The sequence below is a fragment of the Macaca fascicularis genome, chromosome 2 (assembly GCF_037993035.2).
Source record: "Macaca fascicularis isolate 582-1 chromosome 2, T2T-MFA8v1.1".
Taxonomy (NCBI): domain Eukaryota; kingdom Metazoa; phylum Chordata; class Mammalia; order Primates; family Cercopithecidae; genus Macaca; species Macaca fascicularis.
Genome location: NC_088376.1, coordinates 4,392,730 through 4,411,752, shown reverse-complemented (window position 1 = coordinate 4,411,752; position 19,023 = coordinate 4,392,730). Strand labels below are relative to the sequence as shown.

The 19,023-nt window shown below is 43.0% G+C and overlaps 1 long non-coding RNA gene across 1 annotated transcript; it reads right to left on the bottom strand.

The window, feature by feature from the left end:
- Positions 1 to 573: 573 nt before the first annotated feature.
- LOC107128770 (uncharacterized) lies at positions 574 to 18,123 on the bottom strand. Its single transcript, XR_006696274.3, has 3 exons — positions 17,494 to 18,123; positions 11,507 to 11,621; positions 574 to 1,416 (listed from the first exon to the last, which is right to left on the bottom strand). It is a non-coding gene; the product is annotated as an uncharacterized lncRNA (long non-coding RNA).
- Between the last annotated feature and the right edge of the window lie 900 nt (positions 18,124 to 19,023).

Sequence of the window (19,023 nt, the reverse complement as noted above, 5' to 3'; positions counted from 1 at the left end):
TTGGCTCACTCTGGCCTCGTTTGCTCTGGAAAGGATTCTGGTCGGATCAAATAGCCCTGTGGAAACTCAAGCTGAATTGTCTTCATTTTCTATCATTTTATTTTAACATCCCAGCAGTCCCAGCCTGTCAGGGTCTCCGCCGGCAGTCAGCCATTCATCAATTTAAAACATAGCCATGAAGTTCTGGAAAGGGTCCAACTCCACAGAAGAAATCAATTCTTTTCTTCTCATTTTTCTTTGAAGGCAGGAAAGAATCTGCTCATGCGGACACAAGGCATGATGACTTTCGCGTCAGTCGGGAGCCTGCTTTTAGAGAGTAATACTCAACATTTCAGCCACAGGCCAAAACATTGCCCTATGGAAGGCACCAGTGCTACTACAAAACCAGTATTACAAGTGATCTTTTTGATTTCACAATTATTGTAGGCCAGGTGTGGTGGCTCATACCTGCAATCCCAGTAATCCCTCGGAGGCCGAGGTGGGAGGACCACTTGAGCCCCAGAGTCCGAGACCAGCCTGGGAAACGTAGCAAGACCCCATCTTATTTAAAAAGAAAAAGAAAAAAAAACCATCATTGTACGTGCTTATTTATTACATTTCTCATTTAATAATAACACTTAGTACTTGACAGAAGGACTTTTCTTATATTAATTCATATGATGCTCTCAATAACCCATTATATTACAGCCCATCTTACAGATGAGAAAATCGAGGCACTGAGAGAAAGTCGTAAATGTAATCTTGCAAATGGAAGGTTCTTAAAAATTAGCCAGATTTAAGGATTATATGAGCATTAAAACTATATTAAATACTTTTTCAGGAAGACCTAGCTTCAGTCTCTGGAGTGGAGGGATTTTGTTCTAATTTGGTCTCATCTGCTCATGGCGATTCACTGGAGAGCTTCGTGGGTTAGCAGAAAAGGGAAAAGAACGCAGAATGACATGCTCACCCTTCTCTTACCAGCCTGTATCCAGTCATAGCAGGAAGACAGGCGATAGAGCAGGGAGTACCCCACTGAAGTCCAGTGGAGGTGCCAGGACCACCTGTGAAAAAGCCATTGTTTTATAGAATGCCAGAGACATCTATCAAACACAGAGAGGGAAAATACTGAGTCACACTACACATCCCCCATTGTAGACCGTGTGAAAGGCACCCTGGAGTACCGTTCCCCAGCAGACTGAAATGTGAATGGTGACCCACGGAGGTGTGCAATGTGAATTTCTGTCCCTTGGTGATCTCAGGGAAGTCCTTCGAGATCCTGCAGAGGTACCTAGAAACAACGGCCTGGTACACAACCCCAAACATTTCTGTCCCCAGCTTTTGCTTACGGCCTGTCTTCATGGTGATCAATGTCTCCTCTGCAAGGGAAGTGGAAGACTGGTCACCAGAAGCTTCCATTCTGCTGTGTGGGGTCTCCTAGAGAAATTTAGGAGCAGAATCCTCCCTTAGAACAAAATCATCTGCATCTGCTATTTCCCATTTCCAGATGTTTTTTACATTGATAAGCATCTCCCAAATGTTTCTCCTTGCATTGCTGTTCTTTTTAAAAAAGTAAACATAAAAAGCTAAGGCACTGTTTCTCACGTTCCTCAGTCTTCTCTAAGCCAACCCTGCACAATGCTTTCTCACCCTACCTTTTCTGCATCTGAATGGGCCAAGAAGACTTTTAGGGGTTTTACTTTCCATGTTTTTGTGATTAAATTAATAAATGTACTTTTTCATACTCTATTTGCCCCTTAACCTCCGCTTCCTCGCCGTGAAGCAGGAATTGCTGTGCTAGGCCATTATTGCCATGATGTGGTCTTCAAAAACCTGGAGACTTTCCCTTAGGACATTCCGTGCTTAGTCCTATTATACCTCTGTCTGGAATATGCCACAGTTCAGAGTTATCTGAGCCACAACGAAAAGTGGCCTCTTATGTCTGGGCACGGTGGCTCACGCCTATAATCCCAACACTTTGGGAGGCCGAGGCAGGTGCATCACCTGAGGTCAGGAGTTCGAGACCAGCCTGGCCAACATGGTGAAACCCCGTCTTTATTAAAAATACAATAATTAGCTAGGTGTGGTGGTGGGTGCCTGTAATCCCAGTTACTTGGGAGGCTGAGGCAGGAGAATCGCTTGAACCCTGGAGGTGGAGGTTGCAGTGAGCTGAGATTATACCATTGCACTCCAGCCTGGGCGACAAGAGCAAAATTCAGTCTCAAAAGAAAAAAAAAAAAAGAAAAAGAAAGAAAAAGAAAATAGCCTCATATACTACGCAGTCGAGCTCCGTCTTGTTTTACAAACATTATATCATTTTTGCAAGTGTTTCAGATGCGTCCCAAAGTGCCAGGAGGGCCCCCTACTGCCAGAGCCGACTCCGTGAGCACATCGCCTGTGTTCACACAAGGCCCGCATTTAGAACGGCTCCATATTTGGATTAATGCCATGTTGATGTTATCTTGAAGTTCTTGATCATTTTTTAACAAGGGGCCCCACATTTCCATTTTGTCCTAGGCCCTGGTCCTGCTCACAGCTTCTGTTGCCACTCTCTACGCCCAGCCCCACACTCCTCCTGCTCCATGATTTGGGAGCAGAGAGGTTTGGTCCCAAAAGAACTTTGAGGTTCAGTTCGTGAAGCCTTTACATAATTTATTACTAGTTCCCTTTTTCCAGAATCTTAGATAAGTGACATCCCTGCAAGGTACAAAGATCATTACCCCAGTTCCCCAGGGCTAGGTAGGAACAGCTCCAACACTAAAACCTGTGGGAGGGGAACTGGGTTTTTTTTGGTTTTTTTTGGTTTTTTTTTGTTTTTGTTTTTGTTTTCAAGAGTGTGAGTGGTGGAGGAGGGGAGTAGATATTTTGTAAAGTGGTAAAACTAAACAGTATCTTACAGATTGCCTTTATAGAACCATATTACTGTGGTCCTCTGGCACTGAAAAAAAGGTAAGCAGCTGTCATTTCCAGAAGGCCAAACGGCTCTAGGTAGATGGGCCATTTTGCCTGAATCTAGCTTTGAAAGTACTGCCTAATGAGAAGGCATAATTCTTATGTCTACAGAGGACCTTGAGACAAGAAGTCTGGAGGTGAGTGGCTGCCCTGGCAGGCAAACACCCGCCAAGATAAAAGAGGAATTTGTAGTTGATGCACTATTTTGAGACCACAAGAGGTCAATCAGGGTGAGAATGCAGCATTTCAAAGTGTGTTGATGATAGAAGCCGAAGAGCCTCTAAGTCAAGGACTCTCCAAGATAGGACTGTTCTCTCTGGCAAGCACAGTGGTGACATTTTAGACAAATGATCTCGTCTTTCCGGGCTTGGTTCCTCATTTCTAAATGGTAATAATATTAGTACCAACCACATGGGGTTGTTGAGAAGAATAAATTAGCTTTTACATTAAAAGCAATTAAAACAGTGGCTGACATATTGTATACACTCCAGAAGTCATGGTTATGATTCTTATTACTATGAAGTGATGACTTCCTCACTAAATAGCAGGTACAGGTAAAGACTGAGTTCTCTAGATGCCATCTTGAGCCACTTCCCTTTTAGCCTTGCCCATCAGATAGACCCCAGGTGTCCCTAGTCCCAGCACACATTCTTTCCAGGTGGCATCCTAGATACTAGGAAGAAGAGAGACTAATGTTTGGGGGGCTGGATGGAGGAAAAGGACAGCACCTATGAAGTGTTCAAGAAGAAGAAGAAGAGGAAGAAGAGGAAGAAGAAGAAGAAGAAGAAGAAGAAGAAGAAGAAGAAGAAGAAGAAGAAGAAGAAGAAGAAGAAGAAGCAGCAGCAGCAGCAGCAGGAGGAGGAGGAGGAGGAGGAGGAGGAGGAGGAGGCGGCAGAAAAGTACTTCCAGTTTCCATCCCAGCAAATAAGAAACTTGGAAGTCGCCACACTATTCTAACAAAAAGTAAAAAGCTGGGCCAGGCATGCTGGCTCACTCCTGTAATCTCAGTACTTTGGGAGGCCAGGGCAGGCAGATCACTTGAGCCCAGGAGTTTGAGACCAGTCTGGGCAACATGGTAAATCCCCGTCTCTACAAAAAACACAAAAATTCCTCAGACATGATGGTGCACGCCAGTGGTCCCAGCTACTCCCAAGGCTGAGGTGGGAGGATTGCTTAAGCCTGGGAGGTAGAAGTGGCAGTGAGCCGAGATCATGCCACTGTACTCCGGCCTGGGTGATAGAGCCAGACTCTGTCTTAAATAAATAAATAAATAAATAAAGTCTGAACAAACTGAAAAAGCAACAGCTCTTCTTAGATCCATAAGAGAAGAGAAGTTACAGGGCAAACCACTGCTCCCAAGTTGAAGGGACAGGCAGGTGAATACAGAGAATCACAACAGACCAGAGCAGAAACTGTGGGAACCAGGGCCAGGGTAGGAAAACTTACACTATAATTGACTAATGCTGGAGGCTCAGTGTGGATAACTCTAAGAGTGAAAACCTCTAAGACTGAGTCATGGGGATGGGAGAGTCCTACACTTTTGTGAGTTTTACCCCCAAGAGCTTGACCTGGTGCTCACATTGAATATTGGAGAAAAATCCCTCATGTTTCCAGCACAGGGAGGGGGAAAGGAGCCATTTTGGAATACATAAAAACATTCTGTTCTTCTTAACAAGGTCTGCCCTCAAGAGAAACTATTTTACCAGTGCCTAAACTACTGGGGTTTTATCAGTGCCTAACTGACCTGGAGGAAGGGAAATACCCAACTGGATCCCACTCAAATCTTCCTGTCCCACCCACAGGAGAGAAGGGGGTACCGAGAAGCAGGTGTGAAGTTCACAGTCCAGAGGCATAGGCTCCCTTAGAGATTGAGACGAAACCATAGGACTGTGGAACACTTTCCAATTGCCTGATGCCTTACCACCACATCACCAAAGGCCCATTTACAACAGTTCCTTTTACCCAAGACACCATGCCAGGCTTTGAAGAAAAAGTTACAAGGCATACTAAAAGACAAAACAACAAATTCCAAACAGACAGAGCAAACATTAAAGCCAGATTCAGGTATGACATGGATGTTGAAATGATCAGACCAGGAATGTAAAACAGCTATGACCAGAATGCTAAGGGCTCTAATGGATAAAGTAAGCAGCATGCAAGAACAGATGGGCAATGTAAGCAGAGAGATGGAAATTCTAAGAACTAAAAAGAAATGCTAGAGATAAAAAACACTGTGACAGACAAAAGAACGCCTTCAATGAGCTTATTGGTAGACTGGATATGGCTAAGAAAATAGTCTCTGAACTTCGGCGTATTTCAATAGAAACCTTCAAAACTGAAAAGAAAACAGAAAAAGGACTGGAATAAATAGAACAGACCATCCAAGAACTGCAAGACAACTACAAACAGTGTAAATGGAAACACAAAAAGGAGAAGAACGAGAGAAAGGAAAAGAAGAAAGACTTGAAAGAATAATGACTGAGAATTTCCCTCAAATTAAGATCAGATACCAAACCACAGATTCCAGAAGCTCCGAGAACACAAAGCAGGATAAATGCCCCAAAAACACACCCAGGCATATCATATTCAAGCTATAGAAAATCAAAGATAAAGAAAATCTTGAAAGAAGCCGGAGGGAAGAAACATCTCACCTACAGAAGAGCAAAGGTAAGAATTATATCTGACTTCTCTTCAGAAACAAAGCAAACAGGAAGAGAATGCACTAAAATACTTAAGGTGTTGAGAGAAAACAACCACAAACCTAGAATTCTGTACCCTGAAAAATTATCCTTCAAACATGAAGAAGTAAAGACTCTCAGAAAAACAAAAATTGAGAAAAAATTTTTTTCCTATACAACTGCCTGGCAAGACATGTTAAAAGAAGTTCTTTAGAAAGAAGAAAAATTATACAAATCAAAAACTGGGATCAACATAAAGAAAGGAAAAGCATCAGAGAAGGAACAAGTGAAGGTGAAACAAAAACCTTTATTTTTCTTATCTGTCTGTTTGTTGGTTTGTTTGTTTTTGAAATGGAGTCTCGCTTTGTTGCCCAGGTTGGAGTGCAGTGCTCTGATCTCTGCCTCCTGGGTTCATGCTATTCTCCTACCTCAGCCTCCTGGGTAACTCGGATTACAGGGGCACACCACCGTGCCCAGCTAATTTTTGTATTTTTATTAGAGTTGGGGTTTCACCATGTTGGCCAGGCTGGTTTTGAACTCCTGACCTCAGGTGATCCACCTGCCTCGGCCTCCCAAAGTGCTGTAATTACAGGCATGAGCCACCGTGCCTGGCCTTATTTTTCTCATTCTTAATTGATCTGATAGATATCAGTCTGTTCAAGATAATGATAGCAGCAATGTACTTAATTGTATATGCTTATGTATAAGTGAAATGAATGACAGCAATGATGCCAAGGATGGAAGGGAGGAATTAAATTATTTTGTTATCTTAGGTTACTTGTACTACCCATAAGCGATACAGTGTTGTTTGGGGTTTGTTTGTTTGTGTGTGTGTTCTTTGGATTTTTTGTTTTATTTGAGATGGGGTCACTCTCAGACTGGAGTGCAGTGGCACCAATATGGCTCACTCCTGGGCTCAAGTGATTCTCCCACCTTGGCCTTCCAAAGCAACGGGAGACTAGGCATGAGCCACTGCACCCAGCTGGTATCGTTATTTGAATTGGACTTGGATTCGTTGTAAACGTATAATGCAAACTCTAGGGCAACTTCTAAAAAAGTAAAGGAATAAAACTGATATGCTTAAAAGGAGAGAAAATGGAATAATCAAATGTTCAATTAAAACACAAAAGGAAGAAAAAGAGCAGAAGACAAAATAAGAACAAAGAACCAGGACAACTAATAGGAAACAACAATAAATATGGTAATATTCATTCAACTACATCAATAATCACTTTGAATATCAATGGCCTAAATGCACCCATTTTAAAAATAATTATTATTATCATTATTTTATTATTATTTTGTGACAGGGTCTCACTCTGTCACCCAGGCTGGAGTGCAGTGGCACAATCATGGCTCACTGCAGCCTTGACCTCCAAAGCTTTAGCAGTCCTCCCACTTCTGCCTCCGGAGTACTTGGGACTGCAGGTGTGCACCACTATGCAGGGCTAATTTTTTATTTTTCATAGAGATGGGGGTCTCACTGTGGTCCCCAGGCTGGTCTCAAACCCCCAGATGCAAGTGTTCCTCCTGCCTTAGCTTCCCAAAGTGCTGGGATCATAGGTGTGAGCCACCATGCCCAGCCTAAATGCACCCACTAAAGGACAGAGATTGTCAAAGTGGATTGAAAAACAAGACCTGACTACATGTTGTCTACAAGAAACAAACTTTAAATATAAGAATCTAGATAGATTTAAAGTAAATGTATAGAGAAAGATATAACACAGTAACACTAATTAGGAAAACAAGGATAGATATATTAGTTTTGGAAAGAGTAGACTTCAGAGCAAGGAAAGTTATCATGGATAAAGAGGGCATTACACAATAATAAAGAGATAAATTGTCCAAAAAGATATAACAATCCTTAATTATGCTCCTAACAGAGCATCAAAATAGGTGAGGCAAAAAGCAACAGAACTGCAAGGAGAAGTAGATGAATCCACTATTTTGGCTGGAGACTTCAATACCCTTTTATCAAAAGTGGACAGATCCAGGAGGCAGAATATAAGTTAAGAATATAGTTGAAGTCAATGACACCATCAATCAACTGGATATAATGGACATCTATAGACTACCTCATCCAACAACAGCAGAATAGACATTCTTCTCAAGGTCACATGGAAAGATCACCTGAGGTCAGGAGTTCGTGACCAACCTGGCCAATGTGGCGAAACCCCATCTCTACTAAAAATACAAAAATTAGCCTGGCATAGTGGCACATGCCTGTAATCCCAGCTACTCAGGAGGCTTGAGGCAGGAGATTGCTTGAACCCAGGAGGCAGAGGTTGCAGTGAGCCAAGACCACGCCATTGCACTCCAGCCTGGGTGACACAGCGAGTCTCTGTCTTAAAAAAAAAAAAAAAGAAAAGAAAAGGAAAAAAATAAAGAAAGTTCACCAAGATAGCATTCTGGGACATAAAGCACATCTTAACAAATTTCAGTGAATAGAAATCACACAATGTCTGCTATCAGACCACAATAGAATTAAACTAGAAATCAACAACAGAAAGATAACTGGAAAATTCCCAAGTACTTGGAAATTAAACAATACACTTCTAAATAACACAAGAATCAGAGAAGAAATTTCAAAAGAAATTTTAAAATATTCCAAACTAAATACAAGTGAAAGTACAGCTTATCAAAATTTGTAGATGCACCAAAATAGTGCTTAGAGGGCAAATTATAGCACTGAATGCAAATATTTAAAAAGAAGAAAGCTCTCAAATCAATCATCTAAACTTCCTCCATAAGAAACTAAAAAAAAAGAAGAGCAAATGAAATCCAAAGTAAGCAGAAGACATAAACATTAGAGCAGAAATTGAGATGCAACTGACAACGGAAAATTAACAGACAAAATCAAGAAAACCTGATTTTGAAGGTTTGAAAAGCCGATATTGTGAAAGCATAAATAAAATAAAAGACAGGCAAACTAAGAATAAAAAAGAGAGGACATAAATTGTTAACATCAGAAATGAAAAAGGGAACATCACTGCAGATCTCATGGCCATTAAAAAAAAACATGAAGGAATACTATGAACAACTCTACACTCACAAATTTGATAACCTAGATGAAAGAGACATTCCTTGAAAGACACAGTCTGCTAAAATTCATGTAAGAAGAAACAAACAATCTAAAGGCTGGGCGCAGTGGCTCACACCTGTAATCCTAGCACTTTGGGAGGCCGAGGCTGGCAGATTGCCTGAGCTCACGAGTTCAAGACCAGCCTGGGCAACATGGCAAAACCCTGCCTCTACTAAAAAACAAAACAAAAAAAAATTAGCCGGGTGTGGTGCCATGTGCCTGTAATCCCAGCTACTCGGGAGGCTGAGGCAGGCGAACCGAACCGCTTGCATCCAGGAAGCAGAGGTGCAGTGAGCCAAGAATAGGCCTATACCTATTAAAGAAATTGAACAATTGAATTCACAATTAATAATCTTCCAAGACAGTAAGCACCAAGTCCAGATGAGTTCACCGAGGAATTCTAACAAGTATTTTAAAAGGAAACTTGACCCATTCTTTACAATCTCTTTCAGAAGATAGAAGCAGAGGGAAAATTTCCTAACTCGTTCTATGAGGCCAGCGTCACCCTAACACCAAAACCAGACAAAGATGTTGCAAGAAAAGAAAACTACAGACCAATATCTCTCATAAACACAGATGTAAAAATGCTTTAAAAATTAGCAAATGAAATCCAACAATGTATAAATTATATGCCATGACCAAGTGTAATTTATCGAAGGCATGCAAGTTGGAGTCAACATTCAAAAATCAGTTAATGTAAATGTAATGTAAAAGTAATGTAAAGTTAATGTAAAACCTATCACATCAACAGACTAAAGAAGAAAAATCACATGGTCATCTCAATAAATGCAGAAAAAGAATTTGACAAAATTCAATGCCCACTTATAGTTAAAAAAACACAAAAAACAAAAAACCACTCAGTGAACTAGGAATAGAGGAGAACTTCCTCAACTTGATAAAGAATATCTGTAAGAAACCTATAGCGAACGTCACACTTACTGGTGAGAGACTCGGAGCTTTTTTACCACTAAGATCAGGAGCAAGTCAAGGATGTTCCCTCTCACCATGCCTTTCAACACTGTACTGAAAGTCTTAGCTAATACAGCAAGACAAGAAGAGGAAATACAAGGTATACAGATGGAAAGGAATAAGTAAAACTGTCTTTGTTCACAGATGACATGATTGTCTATCTAGAAAATCAAAATGAATCAACCAAAAACTGTTGGATCTAACAAGCAATTACAGCAAGGTTGCAGGATTTAAGGTTCATGTATAAAGGTCAATTGCTTTCCTATACACCAGCAATAAACAAGTGGAATTTGAAATTAAAAACACAATATCATTTGTACCAGCACACCCAAAAGATGAAATACTTAAGAGATAAATCTAACAAAATATTTACAAGCATTATTTGAGAAAAACTACAAAATGCTGATGAAAGAAATCAAAGAACTAAATAAATGAAGAATATTCTATGTTCATAGATAGGAAGACTCGATTATTGTCAAGATGTCAGTTCTTCCCAACTGGTTCTATCGATTTCATACAATGTCCATCCCAGCAAGTTACTTTGTGTAAATCATGATACACACTGATTCTAAAATTTATATGCAGAGGCAAAAGACCCATAATAGCCAATCCAGTATTGAAGGAGAAAAACAAAGTTGGGTGACTGACACCACCCAACTTCAAGACTTACTATAAAGTTATCAAGATGATGTGGTATTGGCAAAATAATAGACAAATAGATCAATGGAACAGAATAGAGAGACCAAAAGTAGACCCACATAAGTATAACTGATGGATCTTTGGCAAAGGAGTGAAGTCAATACTATGGAGAAAAGAGAGTCTTTTCAACACATGGTGCTGGAACAACTGGACATGCACATACAACAAAGTGAATCTGGACACACACTTTACACCACCCACAAGAAGTAATACAGTGGACCACAGACCTAAACATAAGATGTGAAACTGGGAAACTCCTAGAAGAACACAGAAGAAAATTGAGATGACTAGGTTTTGCAATGGCTTTTAGATACAAGACCAAAGCCACTATCCATGAAAGAAAGAATTGATAAGCCAGGCTTCATTAAAATTAAGCATTTCTGCTGCGTGAAAGACACTGTCATGAGAATGAGAAGGGAAGCTACACACTGGGAAAAAAACATTTGCAAAAGACATATCTGTTAAGGAATTGGTGTTCCAAATTTACAAAGAACTCTTAAAACTCAACAGTAAGAAAAAGAAACTGGGCTGGCATGGTGGCTCCCACCTGTAATCCCAGCACTTTGGAGGCTGAGGCGGGCAGATCACCTGAGGTCAGGGGTTCGAGACCAGCCTGGCCAACACGGTGAAACCCCATTGCTACGAAAAATACAAAATTAGCCGGCTATGGTGGCGGCTGCCTGTAATCCCAGCTACTCAGGAGGCTGAGGCAGGAGAATCACTTGAACCCAGGAGGCAGAGGTTGCAGTGAGCCGAGATTGCGTCATTGCACTCCAGCCTAGGCGACAAGAGCGAAACTCCATCTCAAAAAAAAAAAAGAAAAAAGAAAAAAAGAAACCCGATTAAAAAATAGACAAAGACCTTAACAGACACCTCAGCAAAGAAGATACACAGATGACAAAGCATATGAAGAAGAGATGCTCCACATCATATCATCATATGTCATCAGGGAAATGCAAATAAAATCAACAACTGGATACCATTACACATCTGTTAGAATGGCCAAAATCCAGAACACTGACTGCACCAAATGCTGGCGAGGGTATGGAGCAGCAGAAGCTCTCACACACTGGTGGTGAGAATGCAAACTGGTACAACCACTTTCAAAGACTTTAGCAGTTTCTTAAAAAACTAAATATCCTCTTACCATATAATCCAGCAGTCATGATCTCTGAAATTTCTCCAAAGGAGTTGAAAACTTATGTCCACACAGAAACTTGTATACAGATGTTTATAGTAGCTTTATTCATAATGGCCAAAACCTAGAAACAACCAAATGTCCTGCAATGAGTAAAAAGACAAGCCGTGGTATTAATTCATTCGGATAATGGAATGTTATTCAGTGCTAAAAAATAAACGCGCTAACAGGAATGAAAAGGCATGGAGGAACTTACATGCATATTATTAAGTAAAAGAAACTAATCTAGGCTGGACGTGGTGGCTCATGTCTGTAATCCCAGCACTTTGGGAGACCAAGGTAGGTAAGTGGGTGGGTCACCTGAGGTCAGGAGTTCGAGACCAGCCTGGCCAACATGGGAAAACCCCACCTGTACTAAAAATACAAAAATTAGCCTGGCATGGTAGCACATGCCTGTAATCCCATCTACCTGGGAGGTTGAGGCAGGAGAATCACTTGAATGGCGGGGGCAGAGGTTGCAGTGAGCCTAAATAGCGCCACTGAACTTCAGCATGGGCAACAGAACAAGACTGTCTCAAAAAAAAAAAAAAAAGAAAAAAGAAAGAAAAGAAAAGAAAAGAAAAGAAAGAAAGAAAGAAAAGAAGCTAACCTTAAGCTACATACTTTATGATTCCAACTATATGACATCTGGAAAAGGCAAAACTATGGAGATAGCAAAAAGACCAGTGGTTGCCAGGAGTTAGTGGGGAGGGAGGTATGAACAGGTGGAGCACAGAGGATTTTTAAGACAGTGAAACTACTCGGTATGATACTATAATAGTGACACATGTCATTAGAAAATGGACAACACCAAAAGTGAACCCTAATGTAAACTATGGACTCTGGGTGATAATGACGTACCAGTGCATGGTTATCAATTGTAATGTAAGTATTAAATGCCACTCTGGTGGGGGATATTGATCGTGAAGAGGCTACGCATGTGTTGAGGCAGGAGGTATATAGGAAATTGCTGTACCTGCTGCTCAATTTTGCTGTGAACCTAAAACTGCTATAAAAATTAGAGGTTTTCTTTTTTTTTTTTTTTTTTTTTTAGCTTGAATCTGGGCAGCCCTCTAAACATAACTACCATTTTACAAAAAATCTAGAGGACAGAGGAATTGTAACCATATAAACAAACCACACAGGCGAGATTCAGCAAAATCTATACTGTGGTTAACTCTGCAGGACAAGTGACCCAGTTTCTTCGAAACAATAATAACAAACAAGCAAACAAAAATGCAAGAAAAAAATTGACAGAGAAACCTGTAGAGAGGTCTTAAGGCACCTGTCCACCGGTTACAATACGGGAACCTCTTTTGGGTCTCAATTCAAGTACAGAAAACTAATTTTTCTTAATGTGTAGGAAAATCTTGGAAATATGAACAGTGACTGAATAGTCAATGGTATTATGGAATTATTGAATTACTGTTAAAATATTTTAAGTGGCCCAATGATCTTATGGTTAATGTTTTCTGGAGACTCTCTGTCTTATGGAAATAAAGAATAAAGGCTGGGCGTGGTGGCCTACACCTATAATCCCAACACTTTGGGAAGCCAAGATAGGAGAATTGCTTGAGGCCAGAAGTTCAAGACCAGCCTGGGCAACATAGCAAGACTTCCTCTCTACAAAAGATTTAAAAAGTTATCCGGGCATGATGGCACATGTCTACAGTCCCAATTACTTGGGAGACTGAGGTGGGAGGGTCGCTTGAGCCCAGGAGTTTGACGCTGCGGTGAGCTATGATGGCGTCACTGCATTCCAACTGGGCATTCAAAAAACAAGTAAATAAATAGAAAATAAAATGTATGTACCTACAATGTCTGGAATTTGCTCTAGAGTAATTCAGGGTGTGAAGGGGATGATGGCGGCTATGAGCTGGTAATTAATAAAGCTAGGTAATGGGAATTCCTGGAAATGTATTCTAACATTCTTTTCACTCTCATGCAATTGAAGCATTCTACAATGGAAGGACAGAAAAAGAAAAAAGAAGAGAAAAGAAAACTCAACAAAGTCTGTGGGTCTGAGAGACGGGTCCCTCAGGAAGGATGCTGTCCAGGTGGGACTGTTGCCAAGGGAAGGTTTGGGGAAAGTTGTTTAGCTCTCTTTGCCTCCATTTTCTCATTTGTAAAATGGGGATCGGATAACAATGCATTCCTCACAGGGCTGCTGGGAATATTGAATGACTATATATATGTAAATCAGATATAACAGGACCTTGCATGTGGTTGTACGTGCCATATAACATTTGCTATTAAAGCATGTTAAGCACCCTGAAGTACCTTGTTGCATCAACCAAAATTAAATCTCTACCGCACCCCACAGCTCACAGACATCACCTCGGCTGAGCCTCATGATAGCCTTTGGAGGTAAACCTTTTTCTTACTCTGATTAGGCAGATAGGGAAACTGAGACACAGTCCATGGACATGCAGCTGGTTAGTGGCCAAACCTGCACCAGGGTTAGGTCTCCTGACTCCATCCCAAGCCCTTTGGAGGCACCAATGCCGCCCTTTAGGGGATGAGTCAGAGGCTGAAATTAGATCTTTAGCTTTGTGTGATCAAAAACTTTATTTTGTCTCTTTGCCTGTTGTGACCAGCACCACCTCCCTGGGTAGGGGATGGTAACCAGACTCAAATGGAGCTAATGGGTGTCTCTTAGTCCCAGTCTGGGCAAGAGGATGGCACGGGGCCTAGGCAACCCTTCGCCCTTCGGTTTGGCCCCAGCCAGACCTCCCCCCTGTGGCCGAGGAGTTTGTCGCAGCTGAACACTGGGTGGGCCTGAGTGTGGGGCTGCTGGTGGGGGCTAAGGAAATAAAACAGACAAGAGTCACTCCAAGGCTGTAGCTCAGCATGGAGGTCTCCTCCAGTCTCCAGGGAGTCAAAATGCAAGCCTAGGATTTCAAAACTAGCCTCCCACAAAGGGAGAAGTCCTTGGGCTGCAACAGCCTTGTTCTCGTGTGCAATTTCCTTCCCAGGAATAGGCTTAGGGGGCTCTGGGATAGTTGAACGTAAAATAATAACAATGATGAAACCTGTGATAAATAATAACAATGATGAAACCTGTGATCTGTTGAATGCTACCCATTGCGTGATGAAGCACAATGGATGCTTTTCTCACTCAGACATTCCTTATTCACAATATACGGTGAAGTAGGTATTTGTTTTTATTCAAACAACACAGAAGTTTAGAAAATACGTCATGAAAGTCTCCCTCCACCATCACCATCACCAGACCTGCCCCCCAGAGGTAGCCACTGTTTACAATCCTTGTGTATTCTTCCTGACACTTGTGTATATTTAATCATTATATATACACACCCACTCGTGTGTGCACATGTATACGCATACACACAGTTCGTTTGTTTTTATAAAAGTGAGATTATACCTGATTCAGCAACTTGCTTTTTCCATGTATGCATCTTTTCCCAATCCTAGGCATATAAATACATGAGACTCTAAGGAAATCTGAAGTAAGCAAAGATTACAGGGTTTCTCCAAGAGAAAACTACTTATTGTTGAGAGTAGACTCTCTGGATTATCTGATCCCAGCCTTTGGGCTAATTTACTGCTCTGTAAGTTTTAAGGAACGGAGGACACACAGTGACCCTGAATTGTGGACCCGCAAATGAGCTCCATCCACCCTCCTACACGGGGCAAAAGCGAGATCATTGCAACCGCTTGAAAATCCACATTCCATAACCATAAACACATCTGTTCTTTGGATTCTTCTTTGAATCAGTTGTAACATCACTGGCTCACTCGTTCACAATAATAACGTGCTAATTTTTATCTATTGTAGAATCATGATTTTTAACTTGTTTTAAAACCATTTTTTAACAACAGGCATTATTTTCTCTTTGTATAGATGGTGAAATCCAGACTTTGAAAGATTGAGCAAATTGCCCACAGCAACACTGTTGGTAAATAGCAGAGTTTGGGTTCAAGCGCAGGTCTGCAATCCTGCTTGTGCAATTTCAAAAGAACAGATACTGGGTATCTTCCAGGTACTAGACCAAACATTTAGGGTATGTGAATTTGTTTAACCCTCCCCTCAACCTACGAGGTGAGTGTCAGCCCTACCCTTATAGAAAAGGCAACTGTGCTCAGAGCGGTGGAGGACTGCGCCCCAGGATGCAACAAAAGCCAGCTGCACGGCGCCAAAGCTGAAGGCCTGAGCTACGCTGTGCTGCTACCCCTTGTCCCTCCAGATTCTCTTTTCCTTCACCTGTTTGTCAGTAAACTAAAGCCACCACAGTTTGTCATTTGGATGATTATCAGTAAGATAACATTGCCCAGAAGCTTTGGTTTCTGGTTTTGAAAAGAGCCAGAGGCTGTGTATGCATTTCCCAGGGGTGCCATAACAAACTACCATGAACTGGGTGGCTTAAACAACAGACACGTGTGCGCTCAGTGTTGGAGGTTAGAAGACCAAAGTCAAGGTGTTGGCAGGGCCGTGCTCCCTGGGAAAGCTCTGACAGAGAATCCTTCCTTGCCTCTTCTGGTTTCTGGGGTTTGTTGGCAATCTCTGGCATTCCTTGGTTTACAGACGCACTACTCCAGCCCTCCCTCTTCCCATGGCATATCTGCTGTGTGTCCCTGGGTGTCTCCATGTCATCCTCCTTCTGTGTCTGCTTGTCTCTGTGTTTATATTTCCCTAGTCATATTGAAGTAGGGCCCATCTAAGGACCTCATTTTCACCTGGTTAAATCTGCTAAGACTCTATATCCAAATTAGGTCACATGCCGAGGTCCCAAGTGTTAGGACTTCAATGAATCCTTTTGGGGGTTGAGAGAGTAACACAGTTCAACCCATATCAGACAGCATATTGAAGTTTAGCCTCTACCAAGATGAGCTCTAAGCATGCCAGTCTCACAAGCAGCTCTGTGGAGAAGGGGCGCTGTAGCCTCACACATTTGGAAGATCCTTCATGTTAGAGGCCCTGGTGGTAATTCACAGGTTTCATGAGCGTGGTGACACCCTGGAAAGGACTGCAGCAAAGAAACCTGTTGACCTGAAGTTGGCATTTCCCAAACTTATTCGAGCACAGGAGCTGTGGGGGTGGTGTGGGGGTGGTGTGGGGGTGGTGTGGGGGTGGTGTGGTGGTGGTGGCAATGGTTTTAACAGTGTTCTCTGGAACACACCTGGGGAAACTCACATAACCAGAGCATGACTTTGGAGCCAGGAAGGCCTGGACTGGCATCGTGACTCGACTATTAACTGAATATATGACCTTGGGCAATGAATTTCCCTCTCTGAGTCTCGATTTCCTCATTTCTACAACAGGAATGAAAATTTCTAATCAATCACTGAGGGGTAAGTTCACTGCTAAAACAAATCCCAAAAACCATAACGGCTGGGAAACACTAGGATATAAGTTCATGTTCTTGCTCAGGACAGGGCAGGGAACATGCTGTCTGGGCAGTCTTTCTCCACACAGCCATTCGAAACCCCAAGGCGACAGATGCTCTGCCATTTTAAGTTTGTAGCTTCCGAGGTCATGGCAGGTTGCCCCTGTTCCATCCAGGCAGAAGGGGTGGAGCTTAGAGACTGCTTGCTGGGAGGTTTCTAGGGGCAGGCTCCGGCATGGAGCAACCCACTCCACTGCTCACACTCCACTGAGCAGAGCCCGATCCTAGGACTGGACCTCACTGTAAGGGGGTGGGAGAATGAGCAGCTCTATCCTAGCAGGAACTCAACCACAAAGGAAGAAGAAGTACGCCCTTGCAGTGCACAGCTAGCTTTCTTCTAGTTTCTTATAGTTTATTCTACTCTGCAGGTGTGTTCTGAGGGTTAAATGAGGCTTTTGACATAGGCAGCGTCCTTAGTATCACACACGACTATATAAATGGCCAACAGTTTGAAAATGGAAAAAGATATGAATGGGAAGCGCCTTGAGGGATGAAATAGGAGACAGGCTCTGGTGCACAGTACAAGTGTGGGCCCCCCCCCTTTCTTACCCAGGCATCCTGGTGGCCCGGTCTGGTGTGTGGTAGGAAGAGGGGAGTGAAATCCTCAGGGCGTCATTCCATCCCAGCAGCTTCTTCCCCTGCTTCCTTTCCAGCCAGATGGAGAAGTTGCAGATCCAGAGTCTTGACAGCCTCACAGCTTCCAAGGCAGTGGCCCCGTGGGGTGCAGACCCCTCCTTCCTGCAGTTGCAGAGCCAGCTAAGAGGTGGGCAGCAGGCCAGGCCCCCTCAGCAGCCCCTGGAGCGCATACCAGTTGCAGATGCTCAGGAGGCTCGGGGGAAGCAACGGGTTTTCACCAGAACACCGCAGGCAGGGCCTCCCAGGAAAGGCCTCCAGATGCCGTGAAAACCTGCAGCTTGTCCTCCTCCCGGCTTCCCAGGTTACCCAGCCACAACACACCGGTGAGAACCATCTCAGGACCTCCCCACTTTTGGGCTCCCTTACCCTGACTCCTCGGTCCACAAGCGACCAAAAGGGGTCAGTAGAGCAAGGCCCCTGCCTTCAAAAGAATGCATGCTTTTTTTTTTTTAACTTCATACTAATTATTGAAAAAACTGTACCTCAAATCACACCCCCAACCCTTCAGCATGAACAAGCTCCAACAGACTTCTCCCAGCAGCCCCTCCCACCTGTCTCCGCATGGAGGTTGGCTTTTCAGAGCTGCCATCAATGTGGACATACAGTCCTGCTTTCCACGCTCCTCGCCCTGCTTTGTATACACTTTCCCATGCATCTGGGTCAGCCTGGAGCTGAGTCTTTCACAGAGCAGCAAAATATACAGAAGGCATATTTTGGTTTAGAATCTTCACACCCAGAACATCTGGGTGATACTGAGACAACTGGAGCGATTCTTGCTGATGCTGCAAGTCTCCAAATACGGTCCCTTGCAGGGAGAAAATGCTGTATTTTGCATCTGTACCTACGCACATGGGTTTTCTCAAGCATAGTGGACTTTGGAGTGTGACAGTTAGTGATTTCTCCCCGGGAAGTGGCATGACCTGTAGGAGTTACTGTTGGCTGCAGCTGCTGGTGCAGCCCGAATTATTTATTGGTTTTGATTCGTGCGCCGTTCCCTGTGTAAATTAAAATGTGACATTATTACACCCTCTGACAGCCCATCGGCGACCTTTAGCACTCTCCCCCCCTCTGCAGCCATTATTCAGCATAATTTGACTGATTTCAGGCGAGTTGGGAGGGTGGGAAGGGATGGGTGGGGGCCGGGGAAGGCAGAGTCCAAATTAGAAACAGATTTAAAGAACATTTGCAGGGAATTAGGCAGTGGGCCAGGCGCGCTTGCTGCCAGCATGTGTAACCCCTCTTTAGGGACTGTCAGCTCCTCCCAGGTTTCCACAGTGGATGTTTCCCGGCCGGAGCGCAGCTGGGTTTCAGTTGTCAAACCCACAGCCAAGACATCTGAGAAGCGGGTGGAGCATCCATGTGCACGCATGTGTCTGCACCCGGCCACATGCGCACACACTCGACCCTGAGGACACTCCCAGCACAACTCCACACATCCACACC